Source organism: Triticum aestivum, chromosome 1A (genome assembly GCF_018294505.1).
Source record: "Triticum aestivum cultivar Chinese Spring chromosome 1A, IWGSC CS RefSeq v2.1, whole genome shotgun sequence".
In the NCBI taxonomy this organism is placed as follows: domain Eukaryota; kingdom Viridiplantae; phylum Streptophyta; class Magnoliopsida; order Poales; family Poaceae; genus Triticum; species Triticum aestivum.
The window spans coordinates 3,087,838-3,107,305 of record NC_057794.1 but is presented as its reverse complement, the minus strand read 5'-3'; the positions used below and the strand labels follow the sequence as shown (position 1 = coordinate 3,107,305).

The 19,468-nt window shown below is 43.9% G+C and overlaps 1 pseudogene; it reads right to left on the bottom strand.

The window, feature by feature from the left end:
* Positions 1-535: 535 nt before the first annotated feature.
* On the bottom strand, positions 536-1,366 carry LOC123061818 (disease resistance protein PIK6-NP-like; annotated as a pseudogene).
* Between the last annotated feature and the right edge of the window lie 18,102 nt (positions 1,367-19,468).

The following is a 19,468-nucleotide window of genomic DNA, read 5'->3' as shown; positions in this document are numbered from 1 at the left end:
AAACAGGAAAATAGACTCTGTTTTTATATAAAATTAGGATATATCTAATTTTTTTATATAGACTATGCTTTTCATGATCTATTAGTTCTTGTTGCCATGTTGGGTATATCCTAGGTAATTGTATACCAAAATACTGTTTTTTGGAGAGAGGTATTCGTGTGGGTGATAGATTATAGATAATATTCGTTGGGTACATTCTCGAAAAAATGTGTGTATCTCTTTTCCATTTCTCCTGAAAACTAAGGTTGCACTTCTGTGACACATGTATTATGGGACAGAGGGAGTATTACTTCTAGTTGGTTTGGATCAATAACTCAGATTTGTGTGTTTCTATAATGCAGTAGTAATTGCCTGGCCATTCAGGCCATACCGCCCATGGACAGCGTGAGTCAATTAGTGGGGGGCAAAGCAATACCTTTTTTCAAGAACAGAAGGAGTAGAAAACACTGTGATAGTACATATTAAGCACACACAAATGAACTAGAAAAACTCCAGAGCTAATAAGTAAATAGATGATCAAATGGCAGCTAGGACACTAAGCGTACAACACATACCTCTTGTTTCGGAGGAATTCTCTTATCTCACTTATGAGTTGTGTCTCGCTCCACGCTGACTCGTCCATGATGTTATTGTACTTTCCCTTGCCAAGTTGATGGAGCAAACTCGTGAAAAGTTTCTTCATGTCAAGATTAAGAGAGACGGAAACAAAAGCTCGACAATCGAAGTCCCCACGAAGCTTCTCATACACCACATTAGCAATAGTTGTCTTCCCTAAGCCTCCAAAGCCAACAATAGAGACCAGCTTCAGTTGTTTCTTTATCATCTCGTCTCCCTCCATTACCATCCTGACTATGTCAAGGCTCCTCCCTTCGGTGCCAATAAGCTCTGTCACCTTTTTGAACAAAGCTAACTGGCGAAGGGTATCAGTACTTGTGCTGGTGGGCTTGGGCACAACACTGTCAACCTTGTACCTTTCACGCCGCTCACTGACCTCCTTGATGCGGCTCTTGATGTCTTTGATATCGATGCCTATGTTGTGTCGGATTTTGCCCTTTGTCAGCATGTCCATGCTTCTGTGGATGAAGCCCATAAAGCTGTGTGGCTTCTTTTGTTGCCGGCACTCAAGGTGCACCCGGAATCTATCGATGCCATCTTCGATCTCATAGGAAAGGTCCCTGACATCCCTCGCCCAGAGCTTGACCTGGATGTCAGGTGACTGATCCAAGGGTGCCTCTGAGATCTTGATGAGGGCAGCCTCCCTGCTCTCCAGCTATGCTTTGAGGAACTTGATCTCACCCCTAGTGCTCTTCTGCAGGTTGTACTCCTCCTTGAGCAGGTCGCCGAGCATGGGCAGGAGGGTGCTCATCGCCCCGGTCACGACCTCCATACTACTCGCCTTGCCGGATCGAAAGAGCTTTCTGATATTTTGCTAGATGATCAACTGGGTGCTGCAATGTGATTGCTACCTCTGGCTCCCAGCTTCTTCCTCAATGTCGTTTTCTCTGTTTCAAAAATAAATAAATTGTGGTTTCCACAGAGGCGAGGTGAGATCTGGAGGAGATCCTGTCATAGGAAGGAGGCAGATGATGGGAAACTTATATTAAAAGAAGCGAGTCCCAAGTGAATAGTTTATCAATCAGTGCGGCATTTTCTCACATCTAGCTAGCACACCATCACTACTGCTCCTACTACTACTATTGCTGCTGCTAGTAGGTTTCCTTTTCCTTTTTCGTGTTCTCTATTATATTTTTGATGTTTCTTTCTTTTTTTTACTTTGGTAAAACAACTAAAAATATATGTTTTAGACCAATATGTACTACACCACCATTAAGTTAAACTAGTTAAATGACTCAGGAGGTGTGTTAGGATGTAGAAGCAGGAGGGTCATAGGCCAGCAACCACGCTTGGACAATAACTAGTCCTGCTCCGTGCAGTGACCTCCTCGTATTGTTCAGTAGTGAGTTGCAAGGGGACTTCATCAGGGAGGAACTTGCTGATCAGATGGAGTCGGAGGCAACCCCAGTGAAGATGGTGATGGACGTGGTCCTCAAAACATTATAGGTATTTTGCGGGACGCAAATATATGGATATTTGGTAACATTCCATTCCCATTTAATTAGCTGTTGAAGACATTTATTCTAATCATGCAGAAATTGTTCACTCAACGATGGATGAGCTTCCTGTGTGGGGTTAAGAAAATGACGCATGGAATCACTCAATGATGTCGACACAAGGACAACTGATCACCAGTTAATTAATTACGTATCACATGCTGCGGCAGGTCTATTGTTTTCACAGTTACCAAGTACCACCCACTTGGCGCCCTTTATCGAAAAGTACCACTCACTCTAAGCATTGTTTAATTAGGAGCCAAATGAGAGACGTTAGTCCTGCTTACTACGCTAATAAACTAGAGAGAGAAGCTTGTGGCATTCGAGGAGATGTCGACATCCATAGGCACATGGCACCAAAATGATATGGTAAAAAAATTGGCCTGTTTGACGAAAGTTTGGACACATACCCCTCACAAACCGAAGCAACTCACTAGAAAGCTCGTGGTTTCGAGAGGGAACAATGCATGTTTGATGACGAACGTGAGATAGTTTTCTCTTACGGCCTTCAAAAAGTTTCTACGTGTAACGTGCACTAATACAACTGTCATGTGAAAACTTAGAAAAATTTCAGGAGTCATTTGACCTTTTGAAGACATTTAAGTCATTTTCTAGCAATTTAATGAACGCAATTCAAATTTGAACTACATCTACATGCAACGACTAACCATAACAGTTTGAAAAATCGTATTTGCATACTTGTGTGCAAGTTAATTCCATGTGCAGTAAATTAGAAGGATGTTTCAAACATATGGTCTCACGGCATGGACACGCGTTCATGGAGTGCCATGATATTTTAATTCCAAAAAATAAAAAATAATCAGAAATACATGAAACCTTCCTTGATATAATGTCATGACACCAAGATGATGTGGTAAAAAAATTGTCCTGTTTGACGAAAGTTTGGACACACACCCCTCACAAACCGGAGCAACTCATTAGAAGGCTCGTGATTCCAGAGGGAACAATGCATGTTTGATGACGAACGGGAGATAGCTTCCTCTTACGGCCTTCAATTTTTTCTACGTGTAACGTGCATTAATACAACTGTCATGTGAAAAATTGGAAAATTTCAGGAGTCATTTGACCTTTCGAAGATATTTAAATGATTTTCTAGCCATTTAATGAGCGTAATTCAAAATGAACTACATCTACATGCAATGGCTAACCATAACGGTTTGAAAAATCATATTTCTGTACTTGTGTGCGAGTTAAAAAATCATCTGACGATGTAAATATCTGGTGCTCAAAAAAGAAAATGTAAAATCTGGCAAGACAACCGCCCCCCACACGATTGACACTCTATTTCGTGCCTCGAGGTTTGGAATGTGAGTGGCGAGCGTTATTAATCAGACATGGTTTTGCATTAGGAACCGTCAGCTATTATGTTCACACATGGATTTTGCTACGGGAATCGTGTGTAATTCAAACTACAGTACTCGTAAATTCCGGCGACCCCCGTGTGTACTGTTCCTGTCGATCTAGATTCCGGCCACCAATAAATACTACCTTGCTCACTTCGTCCTGCCTACATTGTCATCTACATCCCCCCCTTGCCTGGCTTTCAATAAGTAGATGGCGGAGGAGGATGCCAGGTACCAGGCGGCCTGTGAAGCCCGTGATGCCACCTGGAAAAAGGAGGCGGTGGAGCTTTGGGGCGCGCGGGTCGTCGTGCGGAGGAGGTGTATGAAGACGGGTACTTCGTGAGGAAGGCCAAAGGCGCAAGGCGCCTCGTCGCTGCATGGAGGTGGGCCGATAAGCTCCAGCATGCCACCGACGAGGAGCTCCGGTGGGCGCCCAAAGAAATGGCAAGATCGTTTGCGCTCGTCCGCCTGCAAGAGGCAGATCGATACGTCAAGCATTGTGAGGCGGAGAAGGTGGAGTACTGCCGCCGCGCTGGAAAGACGCCGCGCACCAAGGAGCTGCTCGCGAGGGGCTGCCGGAATACTGGCCCCAGGAGGGATTATTAGTTTTAGTACTGTTCGTTTTCAGTTTTATGTATTATACTTAGTAGTTAAGTATCATCACATATATTTGATATTATTATATATATTCTGTGATGAACTAATAAACAATTAATATTATATATATTATGAAATCCATTTTCTGTCTGTTTTTGTATAGTAATTTGAATCTAGCTGTTATCATCCACATATACAGAATGGAAAGCGTATAAACACAAATTGAAACATAACATATAAAAACGAAAAACAGAGTACACACAGTGAACCAGAGCAATAAATAGAGCAATACTATGATTGTTGTGAATACATAGTTATCCACGTCGAAACGACTCAACAAAATAAAACACGTCCATGAGACCATGACCAGCAGCGCCCTTGCCTACGGTAGCTCTTGGCTCTGCTTGAACTCGTGCATGCGTTTGTCCAAGCAGTCGACACGCTCACGGTACATCTGGAGCGCGATCTCGAGCTCCAAGTTGGCTATTTCATCGGGATCACCACCTCGAGGATGCGACGTCCATGTTCCTCTACTGCGCCCAGGTGGACACCTGGGCCAAGGAGGTGGTCGAGCCTACCGACCAGCGCGTTGGCATCGAGCGGGCTGCAGAATAGGCGAACGGCACGACCCATGTGAACGGCGCGGCGGGCGTCTGGTGCAAGTACGGCGCGGCCGCCCTCTGGTGCAAGTACGGCGCAGAGGGCTTGTGCCCACTCCTGGCGGGGAATGGGGGTACTAACGGGACATGTACCCAGTTGCGACACCTTGTCAACAGCAGGCAAGCACCAATGGTTCCGCTCTTGCTGTGCGGCGCGCCGCGCCTCTCGCTCTGCGGCGCTCCAATGGTCTCGCCGTGCGGCGAGCCGCACCTATCAGCGCGGACGCGCCTAGATTGCTCTGTGGCGCGCCATCGATCATGTTGTGCGGCGAGCTGCAGCCTCTCAGCGCTGACATGCCTATCTTGATCCACGGTGCTAAAGTGCCATGCGCCAAGGGTCTGCTCAACCCTGGCGATGACACGCATCACCGCGTCCATCGTGTTGCCGGGGAGCGTCGTGGCCTCGACGGGCCGTGGCGCCTTCTGGTTTTCCTCGTCAATGAGGTTGATGGCAGAGGTGGAGCTTTAATGGGTTGGCATGCTTGGAAAAGATGGATGTGCTACAGGCTGTGCTTGTTGCCTCAGTGCGTCGCGCACCGCCTAGGTTTTTGCGCAATATCGCTGGGTGGCGAGAAACAGGTGAGGAAATGGCGGAAAACGGTGGCGTGTTCATAAAACGCCATCAATATGAAAACTTAGCATATAAGGAACATCAAGCTAGCACAAGAAGTAGTTGATGATGAGATGAACACGAACCCCACTAGGGAACCCATCGGTGATGAATTCATCAATTGCAAACGGTTGTACACTAGCAAGTGTTTGTCCACAACACGCACGGCTTATTCCATCACAAACAGGTCGGATCAATCAACTGTATGCCACGTATCACACATTGTCAAAAAGTAATACGGTAGACCTTCTTTAACTTGCGTTAAAAAAATAGAAAACAAGGACCTCGAGGTTAAATTAACTCATGGAATGGGTCATATCAGCCATTTAATTTGAAGATATGACCCATCCTATCAGTTAATTTAACATCAACACAACTTCCTATCCAGTCACTCATCTGATGGCTGCTCCAGCCCGAGCACACTTAACTTGAGAGTTCTCTTACATGAGCTACTGGTGGAACAGCTAGTTCTTGCTGATATAGGATGCCTCTTCGCATCCTTATGGCGTATCTGGATGACCGCCCGTCCCCCAATGGCCAATAGATGTTGTGTAGACAGAGCATATCACATACGTCTTATTAGAAGCAATCGTCTGTGTTATTATTGGTCTTCGCACACATTTCTGATTACAGACCTGTTTGTCGCGTATCACACATATCTTGTTATATTGAACCGTTTCTGGTATCTTGTCTCAACGCAAATAGTTCATCCAAGTGAACCGCATGCCCTATATCGCACACACCTTGATCTGGCTGACCGTTTCTTTTGTGTTGCCTAATCACAAACAGTACATTTGAGTGAAGCGTATGCTGCATATCGCACACACCTTCATCTGGCAGACCGTTTCTTTTGTTCCTCCTCATCACAAACAGTTAATTTACCTGAACCGTATGCCCTGAATCGCACACGCAACCAAAATCTGAACCATGTTTGATCTATCCGTCATCGCAAACGTTTTGCACCTTTTTGACGGTCTTTTTACACCACCGTTTGCGATTATTGCATCGCACACAGTTTCGTCGAAGGGTCTCCGATCGTAGTGTCGCGTTAGCAGTATCCTGCAGTATTATACATGACACTTCACCATGATTTGGGCCTAGGGGAAGGCATTGGGAACTAATAAGTAGATGATGTGTTGCTAAAGTGATAGAAGCTTAAAACCTAGTTTATGTGTTGCTTTGTAAGGGGCTGATTTGGATCCAATTGTTTCATGCTATGGTTAGATTTATTTTAATTCTTCTTTCGTAGTTGCGGATGCTTCCGAGATGGGTTAATCATAAGTGGGAGGCTTGTCCAAGTAAGGATAGCACCCAAGCACCCGTCCACCCACATATCAAATTATCAAAATAACACACGTGAATCATGTGAGCATGATGAAAACTAACTTGACAGTAATTCCCATGTGTCCTCGGGAGAGCTTTGCTCTATATAAGAGCTCATCCAGGCTTATCCTTTGCTATAAAAAGGATTGGGCCACCTTGTTGCACCTTTGTTACACTTGTTATTTGTTACGCGTTACGAATTATCTTATCACAAAACTATCTGTTACCGATAATTTCAGTGCCTGCAGAAAACACTTTACTGAAAACCGCTGGTCATTTCCTTCTGCTCCTTGTTGGGTTCGACACTCTAACTTATCTAAAGGACTAAGATGAAGGAAATATGCCCTAGAGGCAATAATAAAGTTATTATTTATTTCCTTATATCATGATAAATGTTTATTATTCATGCTAGAATTGTATTAACCGGAAACATAATACTTGTGTGAATACATAGACAAACTAAACGTCATTAGTATGCCTCTACTTGACTAGCTCGTTAATCGAAGATAGTTATGTTTCCTAACCATAGACATGTGTTGTCATTTGATTAACGGGATCACATCATTAGGAGAATGGTGTGATTGACATGACCCATTCTATTAGCTTAGCACCCGATCGTTTAGTATGCTGCTATTGCTTTCTTCATGACTTATACATGTTCCTATGACTATGAGATTATGCAACTCCCGTTTGCCGGAGGAACATTTTGTGTGCTACCAAACGTCACAACGTAACTGAGTGATTATAAAGGAGCTCTACAGATGTCTCCAAAGGTACATGTTGGGTTGGTGTATTTCGAGATTAGGATTTGTCACTCCCATTGTCGGAGAGGTATCTCTGGGCCCTCTCGGTAATGCACATCACATAAGCCTTGCAAGCATTGCAACTAATGAGTTAGTTGCGGGATGATGTATTACAGAACGAGTAAAGATACTTGCCGGTAACGAGATTGAACTAGGTGTTGAGATACCGACGATCGAATCTCGGGCAAGTAACATACCGATGACAAAGGGAACAACGTATGTTGTTATGCGGTCTGACCGATAAAGATCTTCGTAAAATATGTAGGAGCCAATATGATCATCCAGGTTCCGCTATTGGTTATTGACAGGAGACGTGTCTCGGTCTTGTTTACATTGTTCTCGAACCCGTAGGGTCCACACGCTTAAGGTTTCGATGACAGTTATATTGTGAGTTTATGAGTTTTGATGTACCGAAGGAGTTCGGAGTCCCGGATGAGATCGGGGACATGATGAGGAGTCTCGAAATGGTCGATATGTAAAGATCGATATATTGGACGACTATATTCGGACATCCGAAAGGTTCCGAGTGATTCGGGTATTTATCGGAGTATCGGAGAGTTACGGGAATTATCCGGGGAGTATATGGGCCTTATTGGGCCATATGGGAATAGAGGAGAGAGGCCAAAAGGAAGGAGGGCCCCCCCCTTCTGGTCCGAATTGGACAAGGGGTGCAGCCCCCTTTTCCTCCTTCTTCCTCTCCCCCTCTTTCCTTCTCTCCTACTCCAACAAGGAAAGGAGGAATCCTACTCCCGGTGGGAGTAGGACTCCCCCCTTGGTGCGCCTCCTCCTAGTACGGCCGCCTCCCCCCTTGCTCCTTTATATACCGGGGCAGGGGGGCACCCCATGGACACACAAGTTGATCTTCGTGATCGTTCTCTTAGCCATGTGCAGTGCCCCCCTCCACCATAATCCTCGATAATATTGTAGCGGTGCTTAGGCGAAGCCCTGCGATGGTAGAACATCAAGATCGTCACCACGCCGTCGTGCTGAAGGAACTCTTCCTCGACACATTGCTGGATCGGAGTCCGGGGATCGTCATCGAGCTGAACGTGTGCTAGAACTCGGAGGTGCCGTAGTTTCGGTGCTTGATCGGTCGGGCCGTGAAGACGTACGACTACATCAACCGCGTTGTCATAACGCTTCCGCTGTCGGTCTACGAGGGTACGTAGACAACACTCTCCCCTCTCGTTGCTATGCATCACCATGATCTTGCGTGTGCATAGGAAATTTTTTGAAATTACTACGTTCCCCAACAGTGGTATCAGAGCCAGGTTTTATGTGTTGATGTTATTTGTACGAGTAGAACACAAGTGAGTTGTGGGCGATATAAGTCATACTGCTTACCAGCATGTCATACTTTGGTTCGGCGGTATTATTGGATGAAGCGGCCCGGACCGACATTATGCGTACGCTTACGTGAGACTGGTTCTACCGACGTGCTTTGCACACAGGTGGCTGGCGGGTGTCAGTTTCTCCAACTTTAGTTGAACCGAGTGTGGCTACGTCCGGTCCTTGCGAAGGTTAAAACAGCACCAACTTGACAAACTATCGTTGTGGTTTTGATGCGTAGGTAAGATTGGTTCTTGCTTAAGCCCGTAGCAGCCACGTAAAACTTGCAACAAACAAAGTAGAGGACATCTAACTTGTTTTTGCAGGGCATGTTGTGATGTGATATGGTCAAGACATTATGCTAAATTTTATTGTATGAGATGATCATGTTTTGTAACTGAGTTATCGGCAACTGGCAGGAGCCATTTGTCGGAATCCGGGCCCGCCATCGCTTCTTCATATTTCGAAGGTTCACCGTTGTCTAACAACATGATTTCCAAGACAGGGTTGCCGTACCACTCTGGTGCGGAACGTGTCCTTGTGGACCTTCGAAGTTCAGTAGCAACTTGATCAGAAGTTTCATGATCATCATCATTAACTTCCTCTCTAGTCGGTGCAGGCACCTCAGGAACATTTTCTTGAGTTGCGCCATTTTCCGGTTCAAGAGGTAATACTTTATCAAGTTCTACTTTCCTCCCACTTACTTCTTTCGAGAGAAACTCCTTCTCTAGAAAGCATCCATTCCTGGCAACAAAGATCTTGCCTTCGGATCTGAGGTAAAAGGTATACCCAACAGTTTCTTTAGGGTATCCTATGAAGACGCATTTTTCCGACTTGGGTTCGAGCTTTTCAGGTTGAAGTTTGTTGACATAAGCATCGCATCCCCAAACTTTTAGAAACGACAGCTTAGGTTTCTTCCCAAACCATAATTCAAACGGTGTCGTCTCAACGGATTTCGACAGAGCCCTATTTAAAGTGAATGCGGCAGTCTCTAAAGCATAAGCCCAAAAAGGTAGCGGTAAATCGGTAAGAGATATCATAGATCGCACCATTACGTTGAGGTGTTACAGGCGGTGTGAGTTGTGAAACTATTCCACATTTTCTTAAGTGTGTACCAAATTCGTGACTCAAGTATTCTCCTCCACGATCTGATCGTAGAAACTTGATTTTCCTGTCACGTTGATTCTCAACCTCACTCTGAAATTCCTTGAACTTTTCAAAGGTTTCAGACTTGTGTTTCATTAAGTAGACATACCCATATCTACTCAAGTCATCAGTGAGGGTGAGGACATAACGATAGCCACCGCGAGCCTCAATGCTCATTGGACCGCACACATCAGTATGTATGATTTCCAATAAGTTGGTTGCTCGCTCCATTGTTTCTGAGAACGGAGTCTTGGTCATTTTACCCATAAGGCATGGTTCGCACGTGTCAAATGATTCATAATCAAGAGACTCTAAAAGTCCATCTGCATGGAGCTTCTTCATGCGTTTGACACCTATGTGACCAAGGCGGCAGTGCCACAAGTATGTGGGACTATCATTATCAACCTTACATCTTTTGGTACTCACACTATGAATATGTGTAGCATTACGCTCGAGATTCATTAAGAATAAACCATTCACCATAGGAGCATGACCATAAAACATATCTCTCATATAAATAGAACAACCATTATTCTCGGATTTAAATGACTAGCCATCTCGAATTAAACGAGATCCCGATACAATGTTCATGCTCAAAGCTGGTACTAAATAACAATTATTAAGGTTTAAAACTAATCCCGTAGGTAAATGAAGAGGAAGCGTGCCGACGGCGATCACATCGACCTTGGAACCATTCCCGACGTGCATCGTCACATCGTCCTTTGCCAGTCTCCGCTTATTCCGCAGCTCCTGCTTTGAGTTACAAATGTGAGCAGCTGCACCGGTATCAAATACCCAAGAGCTACTACGAGTACTAGTAAGATACACATCAATTACATGTATATCACATATACCTTTTGTTTTGCCGGCCTTCTTGTCCGCTAAGTATTTGGGGCAGTTCTGCTTCCAGTGACCGCTTCCCTTGCAATAAAAGCACTCAGTCTCGGGCTTGGGTCCATTCTTTGGCTTCTTCCCGGCAGCTTGCATGCCAGGCGCGGCAACTCCCTTGCCGTCCTTCTTGAAGTTCTTTTTACCCTTGCCCTTCTTGAACTTAGTGGTTTTATTGACCATCAACACTTGATGTTCCTTCTTGACTTCAACCTCTGCTGATTTCAGCATTGCAAATACCTCAGGAATGGTCTTTTCCATCCCCTGCATATTGAAGTTCATCACAAAGCTCTTGTAGCTTGGTGGAAGCGACTGGAGGATTCTGTCAATGACCGCATCATCCGGGAGATTAACTCCCAGCTGAGTCAAGCGGTTATGTAACCCAGACATAGTGAGTATGTGCTCACTGACAGAACTATTTTCCTCCATCTTACAGCCGAAGAATTTGTCAGAGACCTCATATCTCTCGACCCGGGCATGAGCTTGGAAAACCATTTTCAGCTCTTCGAACATCTCATATGCTCCATGTCTCTCAAAACGCTTGTGGAGCCCCGGCTCTAAACTGTAAAGCATGCCGCAGTGAACGAGGGAGTAGTCATCAGCACGTGTTTGCCAAGCGTTCATAACGTCTTGGTTCTGTGGGATGGGAGCATCACCTAGCGGTGCTTGTAGGACATAATCTTTCTTGGAAGCTATGAGGATGATCCTCAGGTTCCGGACCCAGTCCGTGTAGTTGCTGCCATCATCTTTCAACTTGGTTTTCTCTAGGAACGCGTTGAAGTTGAGGACTACGTTGCCCATTTGATCTACAAGACATATTGTAAAGATTTAGACTAAGTTCATGATAATTAAGTTCATCTAATCAAATTATTCAATGAACTCCCGGTGGAGATCATCATCATCGGGCACATCGTCTAGTTCCTCTTGATCTTCAGCAGCTTCACCCGTTGCAGCATCATTAGGCACATTGTCTGGTTCCTCTTGATCTTCACCAGCTCCCTCCATTGCAGCATCACGGTATTCAGGGGGCACATAGTTGTCATCGTACTCTTCTTCTTCGCCGTCTTCCATCATAGCCCCTATTTCTCCGTGCCTCGTCCAAACATTATAGTGTGGCATGAAACCCTTGTAAAGCAGGTGGGTGTGAAGGATTTTCCGATTAGAGTAAGACATCGTATTCCCACATTTAGTGCATGGACAACACATAAAACCATTCTGCTTGTTTGCCTCAGCCGCTTCGAGAAACTCATGCACGCCCTTAATGTACTCGGAGGTGTGTCTGTCACCGTACATCCATTGCCGGTTCATCTGCGTGCATTATATATAATTAAGTGTGTCAAAAACCATTATAGAGCATCATGAATAGATAATTAAGTGACCAAATTAATAGAAGCTCATCATCACATTAAAACCAAAATACGTACATAGTTCTCATCTAACAACATATAGCTCTCCAGAGCATCTAATTAATTAAACCATACATTGAAACTATGTAAAACAATTCAATGCGAAAACAAATGCGATCATAATCGCAACCAAGATAACAATTGATCCAAAGGCATAATGATACCAAGACTTGGTGTAAATGGCATATTTTCTAATCTTTCTAATCTTCAAGCGCATTGCATCCATCTTGATCTTGTGATCATCGACGACATCCGCAACATGCAACTCCAATATCATCTTCTCCTCCTCAATTTTTTTATTTTTTCCTTCAAGAAATTGTTTTCTTCTTCAACTAAATTTAACGTCTCGACGATAGGGCCGGTTGGAATTTCCGGTTCACATACCTCCTAGATAAATAAAATCTATGTCACGTTGGTTGGCATAATTTTCATAAACAATAAATGAACCAATAGTTATAAAGATAATATATACCGCATCCGAATCATAGACAGGACGAGGGCCGACGGGGGCGGATACCAAAACCATCGCACTATATAAGATGCAATAATAAAAGTAAGAAAATAATACAAGTATCTATCTAAACATACAAGTAAGAATATTTTTCCTTTCAGAAAGAAGATAAGAACAAGAGGCTCACCGCAGTGGTGCCGGCGATGAGATCGGCACGTGTGATCGACGGTGGTGAAGACGGGGACGGGGCATGATGGACCGCTAAACCTAGACAAATATTGAGGAAAATGGAGCTTCGAGGTCGAGCTTGGTGAGGAGAAAGCTTAAGTAGTGTGGCTCGGGCATTCCATCGAACACCTTGCGTGCATAGGAGGTGAGCTAGAGCACCACCAAGCCCTCTCCCCTCGGCGACCAGAAAAAATAGAGCAGTGTGCTCTGCTCTTATGCGAGGGGGTATATATAGGCACCTCATTGGTCCCGGTTGGTGGCATGAACCGGGACTAAAGGGCAGCCTTTGGTCCTGGTTCAACCCACCAACCGGGACCAATGGTGGTGGGCCAGGAGCGAGGCCCATTGGTCCCAGTTCGTCCCACCAACTGGGACCAAAAGGTCCAGACAAACCGGGACCAATGACCCACGTGGCCCGGCCGGCCCCCTGGGCTCACGAACCGGGTCCAATGCCCCCATGGGTCCTGGTTATGGACTGAACCGGGACTAATGGGCTGACCCGGCCTGAACCTTTGCCCCCTTTTCTACTAGTGCAAGTACTCCAAGCCACGCATGCTCAGTCTAGAGGTTATTTCGAGATAAGGTGCTAGAGTCCAACTCGGACTTAAGACTTAACAATTCTGACTCCTCTTTGTGGGCTTCTTAATATCTTGGACTTCATAACGTCTCGGGCTTCATAACCCCTAGCAACCCAGTTATCATTGTTTGCCGGTTTACGATGGTTTGCCGGTTTAAGATGGTCTGCCGGTTTAAGATGGTCTGCCGGTTTATGATGGTCTACCGGTTTAGGACTTCCTGCTGAGTTATCATCTGACTTAACTCCTGCCGGTTTACCACCCGCCGGTTTACCGTCCGTCTTAGCCATCTGTCTTAACTGTCTGCCGGTTTACCATCCACCGGTTTACCAAGTCCCGGCCGGGTTACGACTCCGACCGGGTCATACCGCGGGGTATATCCCCGACAGAAGGCAAGGTAATATGGCCTCTTTGTTAGATCAATAATAATGCATATGAAAGCCACTCAACATTTTCATCGTGGTCTTTCCCTCTCGACCCCCAAAGAAAGGAAAAGAATTTCAAAGAAACACACAAAATGTTTTTGGAGTTTTTTTTTCTGAAGAAAGTATAACAAGAACGAGAAATCTTTTTGGGTTTTCTTTTAATATTACAACTAAACATGCATAGAAGGTAAACTAACTGCAACTAATTTTCCTTTTGTTTTTCTTAAGGTTTTTCAAACACACAAGAAGAAAGCGGGAAAAAAAATTAAACTAGCATGGATAATACAATGATAGAGTATGAACACCGAGAACTGAAATGAGTGTGTGAACATGAATGTAATGTCAGTGAGAAATACGTACTCCCCTATTATTTCGAGAAGAGGTGCTAGAAAAGAAGGTGTACCTTGTTGATATGAGTACCATGGCATTCCTATTAAACCAGTATGTCAGATAAGGCAAAGAACCTATATGCTCACTATCATAGTGAAATAACACTTTCAAAAGAAAGTGTTCAAATTTTGAGAACCGCTACCTGTTTAAATATCTGGGGGATCTAATTATCATGAAAACATACTTCTTTCAACAATCAAATGTATGTCTTACTAACAACTTTTGCAGTAGTGGTAACCTTCACCAATTTAGTGACATAATAAAAAACAATCATGTGCATTACCTCAAGAACTTACAGTATATTTATTATGCTTTTGAGAAGCACCATACACTTCATGGTAAATATTGTGTGATTTGACAAGACCAAGATTTCCCCTCCTGTAAAACCATGCCGCATATTAACATTACATGGTTTCCCCAAGATGACCGCAAAACATTACCAAGTTCGCCCTGCCAACAAGTGACAGCATGCCAGTTGTGCCAGCAAGACCACAAACATGTGAGCCGGCCTCGCCGAGAGGCTGTCAATACATGTGAGGCGTTGAGAGAAGGAAGATGTGTTACGCAAGGGCGGGACTAGTGGGGGTGAGAGAGAAAAATTTGTTGGAGATGTGAGTATGGTGGGTTTTTTTAGACAAAGAGTATGGTGGTTATTGATACATGATATTTACTAGGCCTAGTGGGCCAGTTGGTTCCTATCTCGCATGATAAAAATTAATAACGTGTTGAATTAAAACTTAGATGATGGCAGGCGAGATAGGAACTTAGATGGGAGCAACTAGCTGGTGGGCACCCTGTTCTAAAAGAAGAAGAAGAAAGATGGTGGGCAGCCTCTTCTAAAAAACGAAGAAAAAAGATGGTGGGCGAGTGAGTGTTCCAGCCGGCAATCTCCAGCCTTCAGGAGCGCTCCAGCACCGCCACGCGTCATGCAGTTTGCAATTTACTCCACTTGTTTCGTCGTCGTCGGTGCACCCTGCGACGTCGTGCATGGCAGATTCTATAGTGATGGCGTCAACAGTGATGACTCGGGCCGGCCCAACGTATGCATGCATGTGTCGTACTAGTACGTCACCTAATATAGTTTGCTAGGCGTTCATTCACAAGTGCATGTGCATGCATGATACTACTACTACTACACTGGAGGTTCGGTTAAGTACGGATTATATCAAAGTTGAGTTAGTATAAGACACACGGCAGAGCATAGCGTGTCGATTCATTCAACAATCGATCTGAGGAATCCGCTGAAATTAATGATGAGTTCCACTAGTACCTCGATCGATGTGTATAGACAAGTTGTCTCCCATTAAGTGGTCCTCCATCCAACGTAAGCTGTCTACTAACGTTGTGTCGCATGTCAGGCTAAGTAGATTCCTCCAACGACGTGGTACATCTCAAGTATAGTATCCACCTGTTACTCCTCTTCAGGTCAACTTTAGCAACATGCATTGGTAGCTGCAAGTTACATATTGCATCACACACACGCGCGCGCGCGCGCATATATATATATATAGAGAGAGAGAGAGAGAGAAAGAGAGAGAGAGAGAGAGAATCGTTAAGTTCCTAGTAAGTTCTGCTGGAAGGGAGCCTATTTTGTAACAAACGCTCATTTCTAAATATATTCAGGTGCGGCCGGCCCACCGTCAGTGAGCGAGAGGCTTGTCACTCAATCCAGGTTGTTAGGATTAATCTTGACCTGTGTTGTACACCTCCAAGTGTGCCGTGATAGGTGTGTTGCATGCCATGTTAGTACAGTAGTGATAGATGCATTTGGCTGGGTCGTGTGGCATGGCCGTTGAGAAGAGGCTGCATGCAAGTGTTTGTTAGCTAGATATGGGTGAGTTTGTTAGCTGCATGAGTTGATGGCCTAGTCTTTGGGACGTAGGAGAGAATCTAGGAAACAGATTAGATGCATGCAAGTAGTTGACTAGTATTGTGCGTGTGTTAGTGGGGCTAGTGGCCGAGCATGGTGGCCGGGCTATGCGTGTGTAGGTACTACTTAAGCATTGTAATCAGCTTGGTTATGTTAATGAGAAGAAGAGGAAAATGTAGCCCATGTGTGCTCACCGGGAGCAAGAGGCAAAGCCACTTTTCTCCACGGTGAGGTGTGTGTGTGTGTGTGTGTTCCTTCCATGGTGTGTGTTCATCAGAGTGTTTTGAGAGAAACTAAGAGAGAAGAGACAGTTGTGTGAGAGGAGGAGGAAGAAGAAGCGGCGCTGCGTGGAGAGGCGGCGCCAACACAGGTTTGCATGTTAGTGCCACAACTTGAAGATGCTCTGGATCTTAAATTATCAGATCTGGCATTGGCTGGTACTTAGCTAGATTCACTTACCCCCAAATTAACTCATCAAAACTTCATTAAGCTCAAGGCGTTGACACACTTTAATTAGTTAGTCCTTTGGGCCAACAAGTAGAGAGTTAATTAATACTAGTATATACTGCATACGTACGACAACACTTGCGTTCCTAGGATGTTAGCATATACACACAGAAAGAAACTACCATGGCCGGATGGCTATAAATAAGCAAGGCGTGGTGCTCTGTCCTATAGACACCACTTCCACTTCAGCTCGTCTCTTGTCTTGCTCTCTGCCATATACTCCTGCTAGCTAGCTACGCTGCCCCTTGCAACTAACTAATGGCGCCTTCACCAATTAGCAGTGCAGCTGTGTTGGCCGGGATGGTGGTCCTCGTGCTGCTGGGGTTGGGCTACCCAGCGGAGGCGACGACGTCATGCAAGGATTGTTCGGCGCAGTGCAACTCAACATGCAGCGCTGCCAATTTCGCCGGGGCGGGGACGTGCCGCACGGACTGCAGCCCGGCGCCGGCTTGCTTGGGCTGCCTTGGCAGCCTCCCCATCTACCAAGCCAAGTGCATTGTGGGATGCTCAAGTGCGTGCAAAGTCCAAAGAGGTGCTTCATATGACTGTGAAAGCTTTTGCAAAGACTACTGCAGCGACCGAAGCGGCTTGTGCAGCAGCGTCTGCGCTGAGTCGCCGGCGTGTAGGGCATGCAAGGAAAACTATTCTGGTGGGTGCAAATCCTGCTGCACCTCTTACTGCAAATGCCACTGCGTCTAACTACGACTTTCGCCACTCTACATCGTTGGCACGTGACTAAGGATTCTGCTACTCACTCGGCGCCGCACTGAGCCTTAGATGCCAGTGTTATAATTTTCATCAAATAATCATAGGTGTGTGTGTGTGCGCGCGCACCGCCCTTTCTACTTTCCCGTCTTTAGCGTCGATCAGTTTCTGCACCGTGTTTGTAATTTCTTATTTGGATTACCGAAAGAAAAATATCAGTTTCTATTTGCTTATTTATTTGTGGTGTATTTGAATTCTACTGCTTCAATATGCAATCGATAGAATTGATAGAATTCTACTGCTTCAGTTTTTGGATATCATCTTTATCTACCTACCTAGTATGTCATGACTAAATCTTAGTCTTACATACCCTTTTAGTTTTATCCACGTCGTGGCTTGGTCAAAATCAAACCAGGCCGGCCAAAAATGAACTAAGGTAGAAGAATGTGCTCCCTAATTGATTTTAACCACTAATAGAACAATAGTACAACCGAATCATGACAATTACTGCTGAAACCGAATAAAATTAACGCCTAACATGATCAACCAGCGCTAAAAAAAATTAGGTTCAACATAGTTCCTGGCTACCACTACAGGTCGCTGAACACCGCAGTATGTCCAGAGACTACTGATGTATCCTTCCCTTGTCGCTTGATAAGGAGATAAGTTATGAGACTTGGTGGTGCTGATGCGTGCATTTTGCATCATTTTATTCATACAAATAAAAAAGGTTAGGGGTATTTTTTTTAAATATGATTAAAATTTCTGAAATATACGACACACAAATTTTTTAAACATGGTGAATATTTTCGTAAAACATAATTTTTGAAAAATATTTTAACATTTCCTAAAAGCACAATTAAACTTTTTCCAAAACATGTAGAACATTTTATTTGTACATAATGAACATTCATTTCAAATACATGATGAAAACTTTTTATAATACGTGATTGGATTATTATTTTTAAATATAGGATGAAGATATTCTAAATACACGACATTTTTTTGTAAAAAATATTATGATTTTTTAATAGTAAACGAAGATCATTTTTAAATTCATGGTAACGGTTTTTAAACACGATGAACATTTTTGAATCTACACGTTGATCATTGTCTAAATGCAGGATGAATATTGTTCAAGACACATGATAAACCTTTTTTCAAAACAAGATGGGTATTTTGGTTTATACATGATTAACTTTAAAAAAAATTACAAGATGGGCATTCTCTAAATACATGATAAACTTTTTTTGAACATGATGACCATTTTGAAAACAAGGCAATATTTTCATGAAAAAACTATCCTCATTTAATAAAACATGATGAACAAAATAACAGCTTGAAGAAATGGAAAAATATAAAAGCAAAAAGGAAAAGTAAAATAAAACATATTATGTATTTAAAATGAATAAAACAAGAATGAAAAAATTAAAAAAGTGAACATATGCACATAATAAAAAATGCTCAACACATTGTGCAAAAAAAATCTATGTTAGAAGATGTCCATATGATGAAAATGAAAATTGGAAAAAACATGAAAAAGGACATGAAAAACAAGTAGAAATAGGAAAGAAAATAGAAACATTTAACAATTACCCTTGTTGATTACTTACTGTGAAGCATGGTAGTGTTTGGAGTGAGATTAGCCTGCCCAAGTTAGGTATTGGCCAGCAGAACATGTGTCTGAGTGTCTCAAGTTGCTATGGTCAGCAAAGGGGAATTCCAACACTTGGCCCTCGTAAAGATCTAGTAACTGGATATGATGAAGTTTAGTTAGTGCACTTGGTAAAATTACAGTGCAGTAGCTTATTGTCCTCGAAGAAGTATAGCGTAGGTGCTTTAACTGAGCAATAGATTTTGGGACCCAGAACAACTTATTGTGTCCGCTGATTTCAAAACATTTCTTGCTGAAGGCAACGGCTAGCACCCACAATTTCGGCAGCCTCATGCATATGCTCTCAATGACTTTTTCCTCAACTAGTGCATTGTCATGCCCAATATACGGGACTATGCTAATGGGTCTCGACGATCCCACTCAGCATAGAAGCATATATTGGAGTCATACACAAGGCGGTTCTCAT